Below are 15722 nucleotides of genomic sequence, written 5' to 3'. Positions count from 1 at the left end.
TTCGTCTTAGCTCTTAGGATTCTGGAAGTAAAAGAAAAAAAGAATCTAGCATTTCTTAATTTCTTTGAGTCAGGCAACAGTTCAGCGTAGCATTTTCACAGTGTAAGACCCACCACAAACAAAGTAGTTGTAAATTGCTTAAATTACGATTAAGGAATTAGTTGTTGCAAACATTTCTGTGGTTAGTCACTGTAGTAGTTTTAACATCACCCGGCACAACTCTGGCTGTGCGCAGGGGGAGAAGTCTCTCGCCCGTCATCGCCTGCTCTATAGGACGCAGCCCGAGTAGTTCGCGCAGGCGGGTATTGTGACATAGAATTGGTTTATCGGTGATCTAGGACCATAGTTTAATCTTTTTTGGCAGCTTTTCCCGGTGTACGATATGTAACCTTATCTGCTCTTTGTAGTAAACGGGGGAAAAAAAAACGCATGCAAAAAAATTTTTAAAAAACTTAAGAAAGGGTGGGCGGGAGGGGCACAGTGGGCCAGATGTATAGTGAGGTAGATAAAAATATTATTCATAGTTTTGGACACAGGTTGTTTATATTTTATTTATTACATTGATTTTAATAAGTGACATTTGCAGTGCTGTTTTGAACAAAGCACTTTTTCAGTATAAGAACTTTTTTTTAATAAAGAATGTCACTCGCAACTTGAAGTTCTTCTTGCCTGCCTGATAACCACCAGGCTGCGACGGTTCTCCAGGCGCAGGATTGCCAACGGGCCGGAGGCATCCCTCATTCTGTTTGAAGATCATAGGACGGGAGGTTATTGTAAGTTGGATTTATTTCCATTCTTCAAACTACTGAAATGCCCACATTGCCCCCTTTCAGCTCCTCTTAGGAATTACTTGGAGTCAAGTGTTGACCATTGCTCGAGTGAGAGGTTCTGGATCAATGAAGTGGCATAAAATACCTTTTGTCCATAGTTTTGTGTTGTTTCGTTTCCATTCTTCTGTAGTGGCAAGTGCTCCAGCTGCTGTTTCCTCTTGCTGTACTGAGTTTTGAGAAGGTGTTGTATTACCTGGCTTCATTTCCAGGCTTGGAAATCCAACACTGCTGCCAGACTGAGCAAGATATCTCTGATGCTTTCTTTTTAATATTGAGGAAAGTAAGGTTTCCTACTGCTGTTCCCTTCATTCTTGTACTAGATCACACACAAAAATAGAGAAGAAACAAAACTGTTCCAAAAAAATGTATAAAATGCAACTGATGTACTGTAAAATGTTGGATTTTTTTTTTTTTTAACAAGCTTAGAATCTTGTTCAGCTGTGTAGAGCTATATAAATCTCACTGTTTTATTAAATGCTGTTTATGGTATGGAAGGAATGGTTAACCTATCTCAAGATTAACAAATTTGCACTAACATGAGCAATATTGATCTGAAAAAAAAAATAATATTGATTCAATATTTAAAAGATAAACTATGATTTTAAAGGTATATTAACAGTGAAAGTACATTTTGACAAATAACATATTTAAGCCCAAAATATAAATGGTTATGTCAGATAACACAAAAAGAACTATAACAATATAGATTGAGAAAACAAAAAGTGTGTTTCACTGTACATGTTGCTAACATGTACAAAGACAAACTCATATTGACATATTTTCTATTAATAAATCCTACTGTATTGTGGAGAATCGCTGGTCATAGTGCAATATGTTTGAACTCGGAAGGTGACTCCGTAGCCGGATGGCCCCAGCTCCGCACGGCCAACGAACCCCGGCCGTTTATTTATTTATTTTAAATATTAACTGCCTGGATAACTTTTGGCTTTCCAGTCATGTGCTCCCCTCTCCATCGGGTTTATGAGCACAACCTCCTCTACAACAGGAAGTGAAGGGGAAAAGGTATTTTTGAGAAGAGTGTCAGCACTCCGTCCCCCCATAATTATGGCTGCAAGCTGCCACCGCCCTCAGGGAGACAGTATATCTACACCTGTATAAAAAACCAACCAGCTCAAGACTGGTGCTGCAAGGGTAGGAACACGCTGTAAAACATAGGGTCTTGGCCCCGGTGTTACCTACACCGTGGCCAAGAAGCGGAGAGCGAGCCATTAATTTATTCGTGCGTTGCTGGGAGTCCTGGCCTGCCAAAGCACACAAGAGCTCAGGAATAATTTTGTCCTGGGACTGGGTTGCATTAGCCTGGGGAAGCGTCGTGACGGGGAGACTTACAACTAAAATCAGCAATGCTGACTGGTTTTTTTTATACCTTGGCGCAGCAGAGGCTGTGCACGCCAGCGCGCTCCAAGGGAGCCTTTCTCAGCCCCGTGGCTCTGTTACTCATCCTCCCCTGCCAGCAGTGCGGTGTTACTGCTTGTATCACAGGGAGCAGAGAGAGGGGCGGGAGGGATGGAGACAGCAACGCGAAGCGGGGGGGGAAACAAACAAGAGACCTAAAAATACAGAAACCGGAAGCTTGTGCGTGTGAAGACGGATACATGCCCGTAACTGCTAGCAGTGGGATGGGCCCAACAGATTTTATGCACTGAGATGATCAAATATTACTAAGAAGCGAATGCAGTGAACATTTAATAGCAGCTATGTGATGCACGCAAAGTTCTGTGCTAGAAAAGTGGGAGGGAGCAGCAGAGGGGAATCCCAGTTGGCACTGCAACCAGCGGAAGATGTTGGGCACGAGGGCAGACACTAATTACACTGCGAAGGAGAGAGGAGGGGGATGAGATAGGCTCTCGATCAAAGACTTTAAGACTCTGTCCAAGACTTTCAGACTAGGTCAAAAGGTCATTAGGCAGCTAGAGGTACCTTTTGGCAAACCCCATCCTCCCACTCCACCATCCTCACTGGCAGGGTGGTCTCCACATGCAGGGACACAGTGCATATGTGGGACAATCCCGTCAAGGACCCAGCTCGCAAAGGCCCTTTACTGTCAGCCAGGCCGTGCCCGGTGTGTGGCTGAGCGGCCACCCGTGCTGACCTCTGCTGGTGCTGGGACTAGGTTTGCCAAGAAGCAGCCCCAGCCGCTTGCGGTTGGAAGCCCAGAGTTTTTCCTGGATGCCAGATGTACACCGGCATCTGCTAAAGAATGGTTCAGGGACTGCTCTTTCCCAGAGAAGCAGCCAGTTTCTAAATAGTGGCCTAAATCCAGTTTCAGATACGTAGGCTGAAAGTGGGAGATTTGAGTGTCATCCCCGGGCAAGGGGATTGAAGCCTGCAGCTGATACCTATAGGGAAAGGGGCATCCCTGGCTTCCAGGCTGATCCAAAAATTGTGAAGAGCAGTGACTATCACATCTGTTGCTAAGTCTGGGCTAGGAGCTATTCCTCCTAGCTCTTGTCCCACTCTTCTGAAGGCCAAGCTGAGCAATTCCATTGAATACCAGTACTTCAAGTTCTTTCTCCCCAGTGACCACCCCGAGTTTTGCACCATCTCAACCGAGCCATGTTTTCAAAAGGTCGGCACACGACAATCCTCTGCAAGTCCAGCACGGTGCACGTGTGAGTGCTGATGCTAGCCAGACACAGTGCTCTAGCAAGACACCATGCCAAAGCGGTATTCTTAAACCTAATTCCCAACCAAGCTCACTGTGATATTTTTAATGCTGTTTTAAAGCAGTTTTCTTCATCTGTGGGCATTGGTATTGCTTTGCCATAAGAAAGCACGTGCTAAACTCTTGCAAAGTGTAAACCTTTAGCTTACCCCTAATTACAAAGCGCACAGAAGTCCCTGGAAAGAATTCCATCAGCTTCACTAAGCCATGGATCAAGCCCAAAGTGAAAATAGGCAAAGAATTGGTGCAACCTTCCCAAAGGGTGAGCGCATCGTGGCCACCCTTGACAGCACGCCAAAGGCTGCAGCCTTCTAATAACTAAAGGAGAAACAAAGCGAGTTATTTACGAGCACCTGTCTGTCAAAATTTACTATAGAGCCTACGGCTCTGTGCAATTTTATTTTCACCGCTCTAAGAGAGTGACTTAGATAAAAAGTACTCGCAGTGACTGAGTGTTGCGGTTGATTTCAGTAGTCAGATGAATAGTTTCAGACACTGAAATACCTTTCTTTCCCAGACAGCCAAAATCTGAAGCTTGCTGCTAAATCTAAGAAAGCAAAATAGCAGTGGTTTGCTGATTCACTATTTTTCACAAATTCAGTTAATACACAAATTCACATAAGCATTTTAATTTATACATAGCCCAGTGGCTATGGGGGTTGCTTTTTATATAATTGACTTATTTTACATTAATGTAATATAGGCAGAAAATGTTGATAACTAAACACGTCAAGACAATAGCTAAGACATCAAGGCTGAAGAGCAAATGCATGGCAGAGAGTTCAGGCTGCTGTGTACAGACACAGTCAATTAGTACCTCCGTTTGACATCAACTGATAAAGAAAAAAGGAAGAGCATCTACTGTAGGAAGCCTGGCATCTTCCATAGCAAATATGTCTTTTTTAAAAAAGATTAATACCCTTTCTTCCAAAAAAAAAATAAACAATCCAAAACCTTATCCTCTAAGCTACCCTGGGTTTCACTTTTTTTTGTGGTGGCAGGAGGGGAAGAGAATTTGCATTATATGCAATATTTGAGCTTTGTTTTCTGTTGCTTTTGTTTCTGTCTGAGGTCTGTGGATGTGAATAAGGTGGCCACTCACTAGTACTGCAACAGCATTAAGCAAATCATAATATGCAAAATAGCAGTCACATTAAAAAAAAACAGTGAAGAGCATCACTTCTAATACCCTGGCTGCCACTGCAGGCTCACCATCGCGGGGAAGACAAGGAAAATCGAGTGACTGAAATTACAGCCGCCTCTTGCACAGACACACTCGGCCAAGAGTTAACAGAGTGATGGGCACAAAAGCTGCCCAGAAAAGACCCACTGACTTTGGGGTGCCCTCAGCCATGGAGCGGAGCAGGGCAAGCTGTGGCAGGGCTCGGGGCAGCCTGCTCCATGCAGGGCACCATCGGCCAGGGACAAAGGGATGGCAACAGTGGGCAGGAGCAGGCAGAGGCATCTCTGGCCTTGACTGCCTGGGTAGCGGGACACAACAGGTGCCGGAGCCGGGGAGCCAGGGCTGGCTGGAGGAGCGCTGCGACCTGGGGGTGACTGGCACTGACCAGGGCGCTACTGCCTTACATTTCTGCTGCAGCTCAGCCAGGGGCCTTCTCGTCCTGTTTTTTGCTTTACCTCCAGTTAGAATAGTTTGGGAGGTCACCCGTCTGGGCTTTTTTTATCTCTGGTTCCTTTTTAATGATGTTACAGTTATTATGATCTACTCCGATTACCAAAACCTAAGGTGCACAGCCAACGCTTTGCATGTCAGCAACTCGTTCTGCTCTTGCAGTCACAGTTCATCTGTGATGGAGGAAAAAAACCCCACACCTCCGTTAGTAGAAACTGATAATTATGCTTCTTGAACAAAATTTGCCTTTTGCTCAAATTTTAACATGAAAAACCTGGAAACTTTAAGTAAGCCTGGTTTGCTGACACTCTAAAATCTGGGCAGCGCTTGGCTCAGGGCTGGGTGAATGGCAAGAAGGTGTTTGAGCAGGAGGCTTACAGGTGGCCAGCGTGAGGAGGTCCACCAAGCAGGAGAGCTCCATGCCATCACACAGGCATCTGCAATGGCTTCTAAGTTAAGAAGGAGAGAACATGAAGTTGGAAGCCAAAGACCAGGAGAATTAAAGGCACATTTGTTAACACAGGGGAAAGTGCGGGATACCCTGCCCACAGCAAAGGTCTGTGGTTTGGACTTTTTTGGCTTGTTTTTTTACTGTCAGTAATTAGGGTTTAGAGCAATAACATTTTTGAAGTAACTATCTGTGGGTCTTGTTTTGACTAAGTAAAAAGAAAAGTGATGTTAATACATATAATTGAAAAATACACTTGGAGACAAGCTGTTTTGACTTCCTAAAATTTGATGTATATGTGTATGTTAAAAGATAATGATTTGGTTTAACAACACTGTGATATAAATGCAAATTATGTACTCTAACAGGCTGTGAAAATCCAGATCAAGGTATCAGTGTATACCGTATGTAGTTAATTAATGACTGTGCAAATCAGCAAAATTAAGGTTAAACAGGTGTTAGAAGATAGCAGAATTTTGGAGCTGCTTCCTAAAGTGGCAAATGATGGCTGTCATTCGTCATGTCTCTGCCATGCCACAGTTTAAGTGTAATGGCTTTTTGCTGTATTAACTTTGATTTAAAAAATAAAAGCAGTTTTATAAACCAGAACAACTTCAGTCACAGCTAAGCCTGACCTTAAGGATGTAAAAAGTGAGAAATTAGGTGTATAATCTTTTATTATATATCCAATACCATGTCCAGAAATCATGAATTATCCCAGAAAGACCGAGACTCTTCTACTTCCAGGGATTTACTGTGCACCTTGCTGACTGCCTCTCACAAGACCATCCATCATGGCATCGATGGAACCCCATATTACAGCCAATCATCTTCCCATGAAATCTCTTCAAAGAAGTATGTGTTTTGGGAAGCAAACAGCAAGTCTGTGTCTTGCTACAACTGAAATCCTGATCTTTACTGCAAGAGCTTCATCCATCTTCCAGCAGGGCTGGAAGAGCAGAAGAGGGAATGTAAGCATCCCCACTCACTATATGAAATAAATCACCGCCTGGAACTAGGAGCATCTAAAACTGTTTAAAGACATCTTAGCTCTAGGTGTTTTTTTGGGGAGTGGGGGAGGGAGCTCTAATATATAGGTTGATTATATGATTTTATCTAAAAGGCAATAGAAGACTTTTTTTTTTTTTTTGGCTGCAGGAACACTTTGGGGCAATTTTAGCTTAGACAAACCCAGTGGAAACATCAGGTAATTCAGATGCTATAAACCACGAGGTACCAGTTGCTACTTGCTCTTCTGTGCCATCTGGATAAGTCTAGTTGTCAATGCCTAAGAGCAATCCTACCTGCAAAATTATTCCAGAGTGGAAAAGGAGCTAAAAAGAGGAGAAGTACTCTACAAACGTGGTGGAGAGAAGGAAAGATAAGTGGGATGAGCAGTGGGCAGGCCTGTAACTGGTAGAGCGTGCATTTGTCATTTCATTGTGCTTGGGAGGCATTTCATTTACATCCCACTGTAAAACAGTGAAGGGTTTGTAGCTGTAGATATTTGCATGGCCGGACCAGTTAGGTGCCTGGGGTGAGCAATTGCTCTAAGGTAAAGCAATGGCATCCAGTCCCCTCATGCAGAAGTTAGTTACACTCTAAAAATAAAGCACCAAACACTTTTTTTTTTACTTCTGACCTTTGTAGTCAACTGTAAAGTGAAGAAGCTCTTCTAGGAGTCTCCTGTATGCAAAAGGACTCCATAGGTCCTAAGTGGTATATGGATTTTGTGGCACGGTGAAATAACAGAACCGCTAGTGGAGCTGGCTGGAGTAGCTGGCAGAGCAAGGCACAGTGTGGGTCACAATTAGTTGCCATGCTCACCTTGTTAAGTTCTCATTTTTCTCCCTTTCAATAAAATATTTTAAGACAATGGTTGCACCATGGCAAAGAGAGAAATTCAGCTTATTGAATGCAAAAATACTTTAATTTTCTTTTTTTTTCCCCCATCCTTCTGAAGGCTGCTAATGCCAGTGTTTAATTAGCAACCTCCTGAAATGTGCCCACTGCTCCTGTTACTGCCAATCAAGTCCTTGCAGACTTGACTAGTCATCGTACCTGGGTCAATAAGCAAGGTATGAAATACTGCCACCAGGAAGTTAACTGGAGCTTAATGCAGTCAGACCGGTTTAATGAGATGGAAGTGACTTGCAAGGCGAAGGTCCCGAGAACATTTAAAGTGCCCTCTGGAAAGAGATCTGCCCTACCACAGAAAGCGATGGAGGGCAGTGTGCCCACTGGAGGGGCAGAAGTGAGCTGACTCTGTCAGGATACCAGAAGAGGATGCTCTGGACAGAAGGAGCTCCTGATGTTTCTCAGGCCTGTCAAGCTCGGGGAAGGAAAATCAGCTTAGCTATGAATGTACCTGTTCACATGGGCAATATCTTGCTAAAATTACACCAAGAATCAGGAAGTAGTGTCAAGTGGTTGTTGTGCAGCACAGGCAGTACCCAAGACCTGTAGAACAGTGTAGCACCTGTGCCTGTCCCAGAATGAAAACTCACCAGAAGGGGAGTTGCTTCTCCCTAGAACACCTTTGGCTGTGAGTTTGCGGGTAAGGACCTCAGAGGTTATTTATAAGATACTGCTTCAGTCAGTTCTCAGCTGACAAAGTCACAGAGCTGCTCAACTTTGGTTTTGACTTACTTTGCTGGAAACGAAAAGTTCCTTGGGCACATCTGTTAATGCAGGGCCAAACTTCAACAAAACCAGAAGCTTTCAGGAGAGGAAAATGCCGCATGGCATTCCTTCATGCTGGAATATGATGGGAATGGACTCAGTAGCCTGTGGAGCAAAGGCCCTGCTGAAGGCTAGGTCCAGCTGAGGGGATCTCTGCAAGGCAATGAAAGAATTGTATTGATCAGGTGGAGATATTGCGATATTCAGCCTTTCTTTTTGACCTCAGTTTTCTAAAAGCAGAATGGGAGTACCCTTTGCCTACAGCCTTCTGAAGCTGGCTCTGATTAGGACAGATGCTTTAAAATATAGACAGAATTCAGTGTAGATAGATGAGATCAAATACTGGTTTTGTTCTTTGAGCTCTTTATGCTGTTGTTATTGTCCCCTGAAAGGATCTTGAATGTTATTTTTATGTTTGATAATTGATTTACATTTTTAACTTATTTAATTTCCTTAATGTTGATAAAGTTAAGCAGTACGATATGGATTATATTGATTTTTCTGGAACCAAAATATTTGTCTGCAATTTCTATTAATTCACTGAAGACATTTATGCCTTACAGTGATAATCAAATAATGCATAACTGGCTTTCTATTGCTTTCAGAAAGCATCAAGGGTGAAGTATGATCAATTCAGAAAGTTCAATAGACACTGGAGCACTGTTCTTTATGAAACTGTCTTAATTGTCTTCATAAAAGGAAAAAGGAGATCCTAACATTGGATTTACAACAGAGAGTGCCTAGGGCTCTTTGTCCTGGGTAAAGCTTGGTTCCAGAATTCACTTGCTCATGCTGTTGATCAAAGTCAATAAACATTTTGTGTTGCAGGGAGCATCTCTTGTTTTGGACTCCCCAGATGTGATGTAGGCCAGAGGAATAACTTCTGAATTAGTATAAACATCCATTTCAATTGAGCTTTTCAGCTATCTATGTGTTTTTTTGAAAAGCACATGCTCAGGGACTTGTTAAAGAGAATTTTTATAAATTTAAGTAAGTCAATATTGCTTTTCAGTCCTGAAGGGAAACCACACTCATTAGAAAAATCTTCCTTGCCTGGGTCTGCATTACAAACTATGAAGAATCTCTATGGCAGTATCCCATGTCAGGCTTCAACACTTACCTTCCACTATCCTTCTAGAGCAATGTAAGTGAAGTCAAATGTGTTTGCCAATTCTAACACCTGCTAGCATAGAAAGACTTCTTTTGTCAATATATTTTCCAGATGGATTCCTACAATATGTCTATGAGGACAGCCTATTTTACCATGTTGAGTAAGGATTGAATGTATATTTCGCCCAACAAAATAAGAAATACAAGGCTGCAGCATTTGTCAGAAATGCAGTTCAGTTTCTGTATGTAATCCTTCCCACTAATTTGGCTCCTATTTTTGTTAATATCCTATACAAGACTAATTTCTTTTTCATGAGGAAATGATCTTCCAACTTAATCTGTTCTAAAGGGTTAAGTAGCTTTTTCATCATGTTTAGGAACATAACTGTAACCTTGAGTTTTTCATAAAAGCCTTTCTCTCCTTCAAGGGCATGCTGACTAAATTCATCCAACATTGCTGTTCTGATTTGCATATTAAAGAATTGTTTCTTCTTGCAGAAAAACAGTGTGAGCAAAATCCATGGCTTTTGATGCCAACTGTAAGCTAGATTAATATTAGAGAGAGGAATTACAGAGACCAAACTAACATATAACATGCTAGAGAATTAACAAGGCAGTAGCTAGTCACAGGGTTAACTGCTTGAAGAGAATTCTGTTTCAAAGGCTTTTATCTTCCAACAGATTTCTAGTAAACAAAATCATCATGAGACTATCTAATACTTAAATACCATGCTGTATCAGTAGAGCTGAGTTGGGAGGGCATGGATTACCCACACAAAAAAACCAAAGCCAGTATTTGGTGGCCATATGCAGAACAAGTCAAGGACGGGGTAAGTGCATGGTGCTGTGGACTCTTCAAACAAAATTCCAGCATTTAGACCCGGTTTTCAGCCTCTTTTGCCTAAAAGTGCTGAAGTGGCCAATATGACAGCAATCTCATGAAGGATTTAACAGGCAGCGTGACTGATGGTCACAATCAGACTGTAAACTTGAACGTTGAAGGTGATGGGACAAAGCTCTGTGCTGCTAAAGGGAGGAGGGAGAACCAAAGTGGCACTCTGCTGGCTGGCTATACGTATGCTTCACGTACCTACAGGCCATGTTTTTCCTTTGGAAAGATGAAGGAACTGAACACATCCATAATATATCTTATTTACCTGTGTTTGAGGAGCCAAATACATTTCCCCGTGTTTTTTACTCCCAAAAGGTATAGTACCTTTAGATAATGTTAAATATTTAGAGAAGAGACACAAATCATGAAAGTTCTTCTGGCATGCAGTTTTCTTTTGTTGGCCTTAGCAACATTTGCACATTTCTTTACCATGTCTGTAGCCAACTATCTCCTACAAATTTATGTGCTGCTAAATCCTGTCTGAATGTGAGGTCTATGGCTTCTTCTTTCACTGTCATTTTAGGACTATCCTACTAACACAGTCCTGAGGTGCATATATGCCACTCAAAGTTCAGCCCTTATGTTTTTAATCCCAGAACTTGTCTTTGACTGGAACAACCTAAACTAAAATCCCCTATTCCTTCCTTTTTTTCCTTTCACAGATCAGCCAACCATTTGATCAACTAAATAGCATCATTTCCAGGAATTGCAGCATACTGATTCCGCATGCTGAGACTATCTCTAAAGAACAGAGTCAGCGTAAGCTGCATTTACACCACAGACCTAAGATGCAAAGAACAAGCGATCCTAAAGAAGCATTAGAACTGCTTCCTCTGAGGTGTCGTCCTTCGCTCTCGTTTGTGGAGGATGTCTTTCACCACTTGTCAAGGCTTCAGTCTTACCAACAGTCACTCTAACTCATGCCTATGTAAGAAACTGTTGCCTTTGTAAGCATTTAGCTAATATGACATCACAACTTTTGTGTGTCTCCTTAAGTAACAGCACGTTCTGTGGCAGTTCTCCTCATATTTTCTCGCTTTTGAGCACCTTTTTTGGTAGAGGTGGCACATACAATGTTCTAAAAACCAGCTTGCTTGTTCTCATTACATGAGCATTTTCCATTTCTACAAAGACCATACCAGTAGCTACCTCTTTTCTTAAGTTTCCAAGCAAGTACAGAACGCTCTCCGTTGGTTCCACTCTTTTTTACAATGAAACTGTCCAACACCTCTAAATTTCAGTTTCTTTACAGATGCTTTCAGTAATCTGTGCCAAGGCTTCATATTCTGCAGTACTATTTCATCTGGATAATTTGTGCTGAACTTAATACTTCTCCACATTTAAATATACACTCCGTGAAGCTTTTACTACACTGGTTTAGTACTTCTCTGACTTAGGAAAGCAATCAAACATGCCTTCCATAACAAGTCACTTCAGAAAATGCATTGGCACTTCATCAGGGACTTTCCTCACTTTCATTTCCCTACCTGCTTTTATGACTTGCTACTTCTAAATACAGGCAATCTCATCTTGGTTGGATTTACATGATTTAATTCCTCTCTTGCATTCTCTTCATGTGGTACTCTTGCAAAATAATCACTCCAAGCATTGCTAATTAATTCAGCATTCATTTCCAATATTATTTACTTCCAACATAAGCAAGGATGTTTGTATCCCTTATCATTTGTTCTCTTGCCTGGATGAGCTTGCAAATGACTTTTTTTTCTATATCTTGAGTCTTCCCCTCCCTGGAGAGCTGTAAAATTCACTGCTAACTCCACTTTTAGCTGACATTGCTTCTTTGGCTTCCTTTCCTTTTGTCATATTTTCACTGTTCAAGTGGTTGTCCCTGTCTTTTCAACTCAACAGATTCTTTTACTCGAGTTTTCAATACACAAGTCTATTTTATTATCCAATTCAGCTCCAATATTAGTACTGGGGAATTGTTGCAGAAAACTTACTTATAGTTCCTAGGCTGCTCCATTTGCCCTAATTGTCTTAACTGATCACAGACCTCAGAGATCTTGTTAATACTGCCTGGAGAATGGGGGCTGCGTGTGCACAATAGGATATGGTCTTGCCCACCCAATGGGTTTGTCTCAGTGATTTTTCTGAGGTTGCAATGGTATCCTAGGCAGCAATGAATCCCTTTGCCACAAGGTCTGTAAGTACACTGTTATGTGGATGACGAATCAAGATAATACAAAGGACAGAGGTAAACCTAACAAGCATTGAACAGATTTTATAAAATGCTCAGTGCTTTAGAACTTCAAATATAATTTTCATGGACAGATTTTTTTCAGAAGATCTCATTAGCAAACATGAGTTCCTTTTGAAAAATGGTAAAATGGCCCTTGATCTTTTATCATGAAATATATCTTCTACCAAAGAGCTGATGGCTGCACAGTATGTTTGTAGTAAAGCCAGGGAAACTGGGCACCGTATCCTGACTCACTATGTTGTGTTTTTCCTACCCAAATTCCTTCCACTGAGCAACCCTTGTTTTGTCTGGCTACTGTGCATAAAATTCAACAAGAAAACAGAGGAAAAAATTTGCTTTCTGAAGAAAAGGAAGGATTAATCATCTTTGCAATGCGTCAATGTTGCAATGGAAAATAATTTCAGTGGGGCAGCGGAAAGTGTGTGCGCAACAGCCACTTGCAGCCAAGAAGCGAGAAATGGGATAACCTCTAACCAGAACATCTAAAGCTCTGTCATTTCACTTGAATGTTAATTTAATTCTTTGACAAGGTTACCTTAATTAGTTGGCAGATGACAGAAAGAAACCTGACAGGTAAGCATAACCTGACAGGTCTTGAATCACTGCTCTCCCCTCTGCCTTTTCATTTTGAGGTGGAATTCGAGCTAAAATATGCATTGCCATGAGGCTAAATGTTGGCATGGAAGTTCCTGCACCAGCTGTTAGTTTTACTTTTAGGAGATTTTGGAGGCACAGTTAGAATATTTTAACGACAACAACAATAAGAGGAACAGAAATGTCTAAGACCTTAATTTTTAAAGGACCAAAGTCAAGGTTGACCTTTTCCAGTTTTAGTCAGCAAATAGGAACTGACAAAGACTTCCCAATTTGAGAACTTTTATTTCTTTACTAAAGGGTGTGGGGACCTGACAAAATATGAAAATCAAACAGCTTTCAGGGTCAGTGAGAAGAAAATGTAGTAATATGCATTTCAGAGGGAAAAAAAAAAAAAGTTTAAATCTGGTTTTATTTTTAATATGATTTAAAGAATTACACAGTGATTAATAGCCCATATAATTAGGACAGCAGGCTTGCTCGTTTTCAGCCTGCCTTGTGGTGGTTAGAAGTATTCCTGAAAAAAGAGAATTATGGACAGAATGCATGGGACTGCCACCAATGACTTGAGCTTGATCCTGCAGATATATCTGCATGTGAGGACCACTCCCCACATGAAGAGACCCACAGCTCAGCAGCACCATTCATAGGTGTAAAACTGCACAGGGCTGTGAACTATTTCCATGGTCAGGAATATGGTTTCCCAATTTCTGACTCTGTTTATGAGGTGCAAAGTATGCCTCCATAACCTGAACGAGAGCACAGCCCACAATTTTCTCCATCTCTTCCAGCCAAATCAGTGGAATTTCTGCTTAAAACTACTTTTTTCTCTTAAGCTGATCTGATTGTGTTCAATCCCTGGAGCCCAAATGGACATGATATTTAAAATGTCAAAAACTTCTTTATGGTATTCCTGTTTTGTAATGTTCTGACCAGCAGTGAGTGTGAGCGAAATGACAATGGAAAATCTGTCAGGGAACAATTCAGGGCACTGCAGCTCAGCTGGTTGCATATCGATGTGATAGGGGTTTCCTTTGTTGCTTTTATGTTACCCCAGTTGTAATATTACACACTACTCAGTAAAGCCGCTTGTAATTTCTCTGTTGAGACTTTTATACCTTTCAGGCTCACCAAGCAGTCCTTTCTCTGACATCTGAAGTGTATTATACTGACAACGGGTGACAACCTCTCAGCGCAAGCCGTTCTTGTCTGAAATTTTGAACTTCTCACATACTTGACCACAGGTTGGGAAATTTTTTTGTTGAGCTTAAGAAAATATTTCGCTTCAAGTTATTCACTATTTATCAGTCTTGTCCAGTTTGGCCCAAGGGACATTCCTGTTTTCTGTGTATTATAGAAAGACCTTGCTCAGCCCTAAGTAAGGGTCTGCTGACTTTTCCCGCAGAACCCGCTGTCAGAGCTTAGCACCTCAGTTATAAAACATCTGACATGGCAAGCAACGTCTCTTCTCATGCAAGATACTATTTCAGTATGGAAACATTGCATTGTAGACTAGTCACCATTTCCAGCTTTTCTTTCTGTCTTTTCAATAATCAAATGGCATTTCTCTTTGAGAGAAGCATGCAATACATGCTGCTAAGACCCCCATTTCCAGGGAAATGACCCCTTCTGCATCTAGTAACAGTCACTGTTTTCAGGCTGCCAGGAAACATCCATCTGACAGAGCCTTCATTTCTTGTCCTGTCCCCAAGGAGAGGTGTTGTACCTATACACTGCCAGCTTGTGTCCCCTACAGGTGATGTGCTTTGCACAGGTCTGAACCTTGGTCCACCTGTTACGAATGACAGCCCAAGTCATTGCTGAGAACCTTCACAGAGAAGTTGCAGGTACATAAACCAGGGACATGGCCCGGGGTTTGCTTTAACTGCCTAGGACAGTTTTCATTCCCAACTGAAAACCCTGACAATCACCTCAATCAAAGCCATAAGGAGCCTCCAAGAAAGGAGACAATTCTCCCCATCATCCCAAGACGGTTTTTTCCTGATCAGGTAGTCATTTGGGTAAGCATTTGTGATGGTTTTAGTCAGGATGGAGTTAATTTTCTTCACAGTGGCTGGTATGAGTCTATGATTTTGGATTTACCCTGAGAAAAATAAGGTGTCATTTTAGCTCGTGCACCAAATTCAAGGTCTCTCTCAGCTTCTGATACCGCAGCTGTGATCCCAGCTCTCTCTTGCTACAGGCAGTGTAAGGGACACAGTGCAGACAGCTGACCCAAACTGACCAAGGGAGTATTCCATTCCATAGCATGTCGTGCTCAGTACATAATCAGGGAGTGGGCTCGGGAGTGTGGCTGCAACTCATTTGTTACCTCCTTTGCTAACTTTTGCGCTGGCTCATTCGTTAGTGAGTTGGTGCAACAGTTGGCTTTCCTGGCCATGCTGTCACGGACAGGGCTCGCTCGGATATTGCTGCGATTGCTCTCAGGCTCTGACTCTCATTTCTTGGGACCCGGCTGCGTATTGGTTGGTTGGTGGTGAGAAACTGTAGCATATGTTCTACTTTCTGTTATTTTAATTACTTATTAATAGTAGTGTTAATATTATTAGTATCACTATAATATTATTTTATATTCAATTATTAAATAGTTCTCATCTTAATTCAT

This window comes from Eurypyga helias, unplaced genomic scaffold, assembly GCF_000690775.1.
Source record: "Eurypyga helias isolate BGI_N326 unplaced genomic scaffold, ASM69077v1 scaffold3884, whole genome shotgun sequence".
NCBI classification, from domain to species: Eukaryota; Metazoa; Chordata; class Aves; order Eurypygiformes; family Eurypygidae; genus Eurypyga; species Eurypyga helias.
This window is presented reverse-complemented; position numbering follows the sequence as displayed.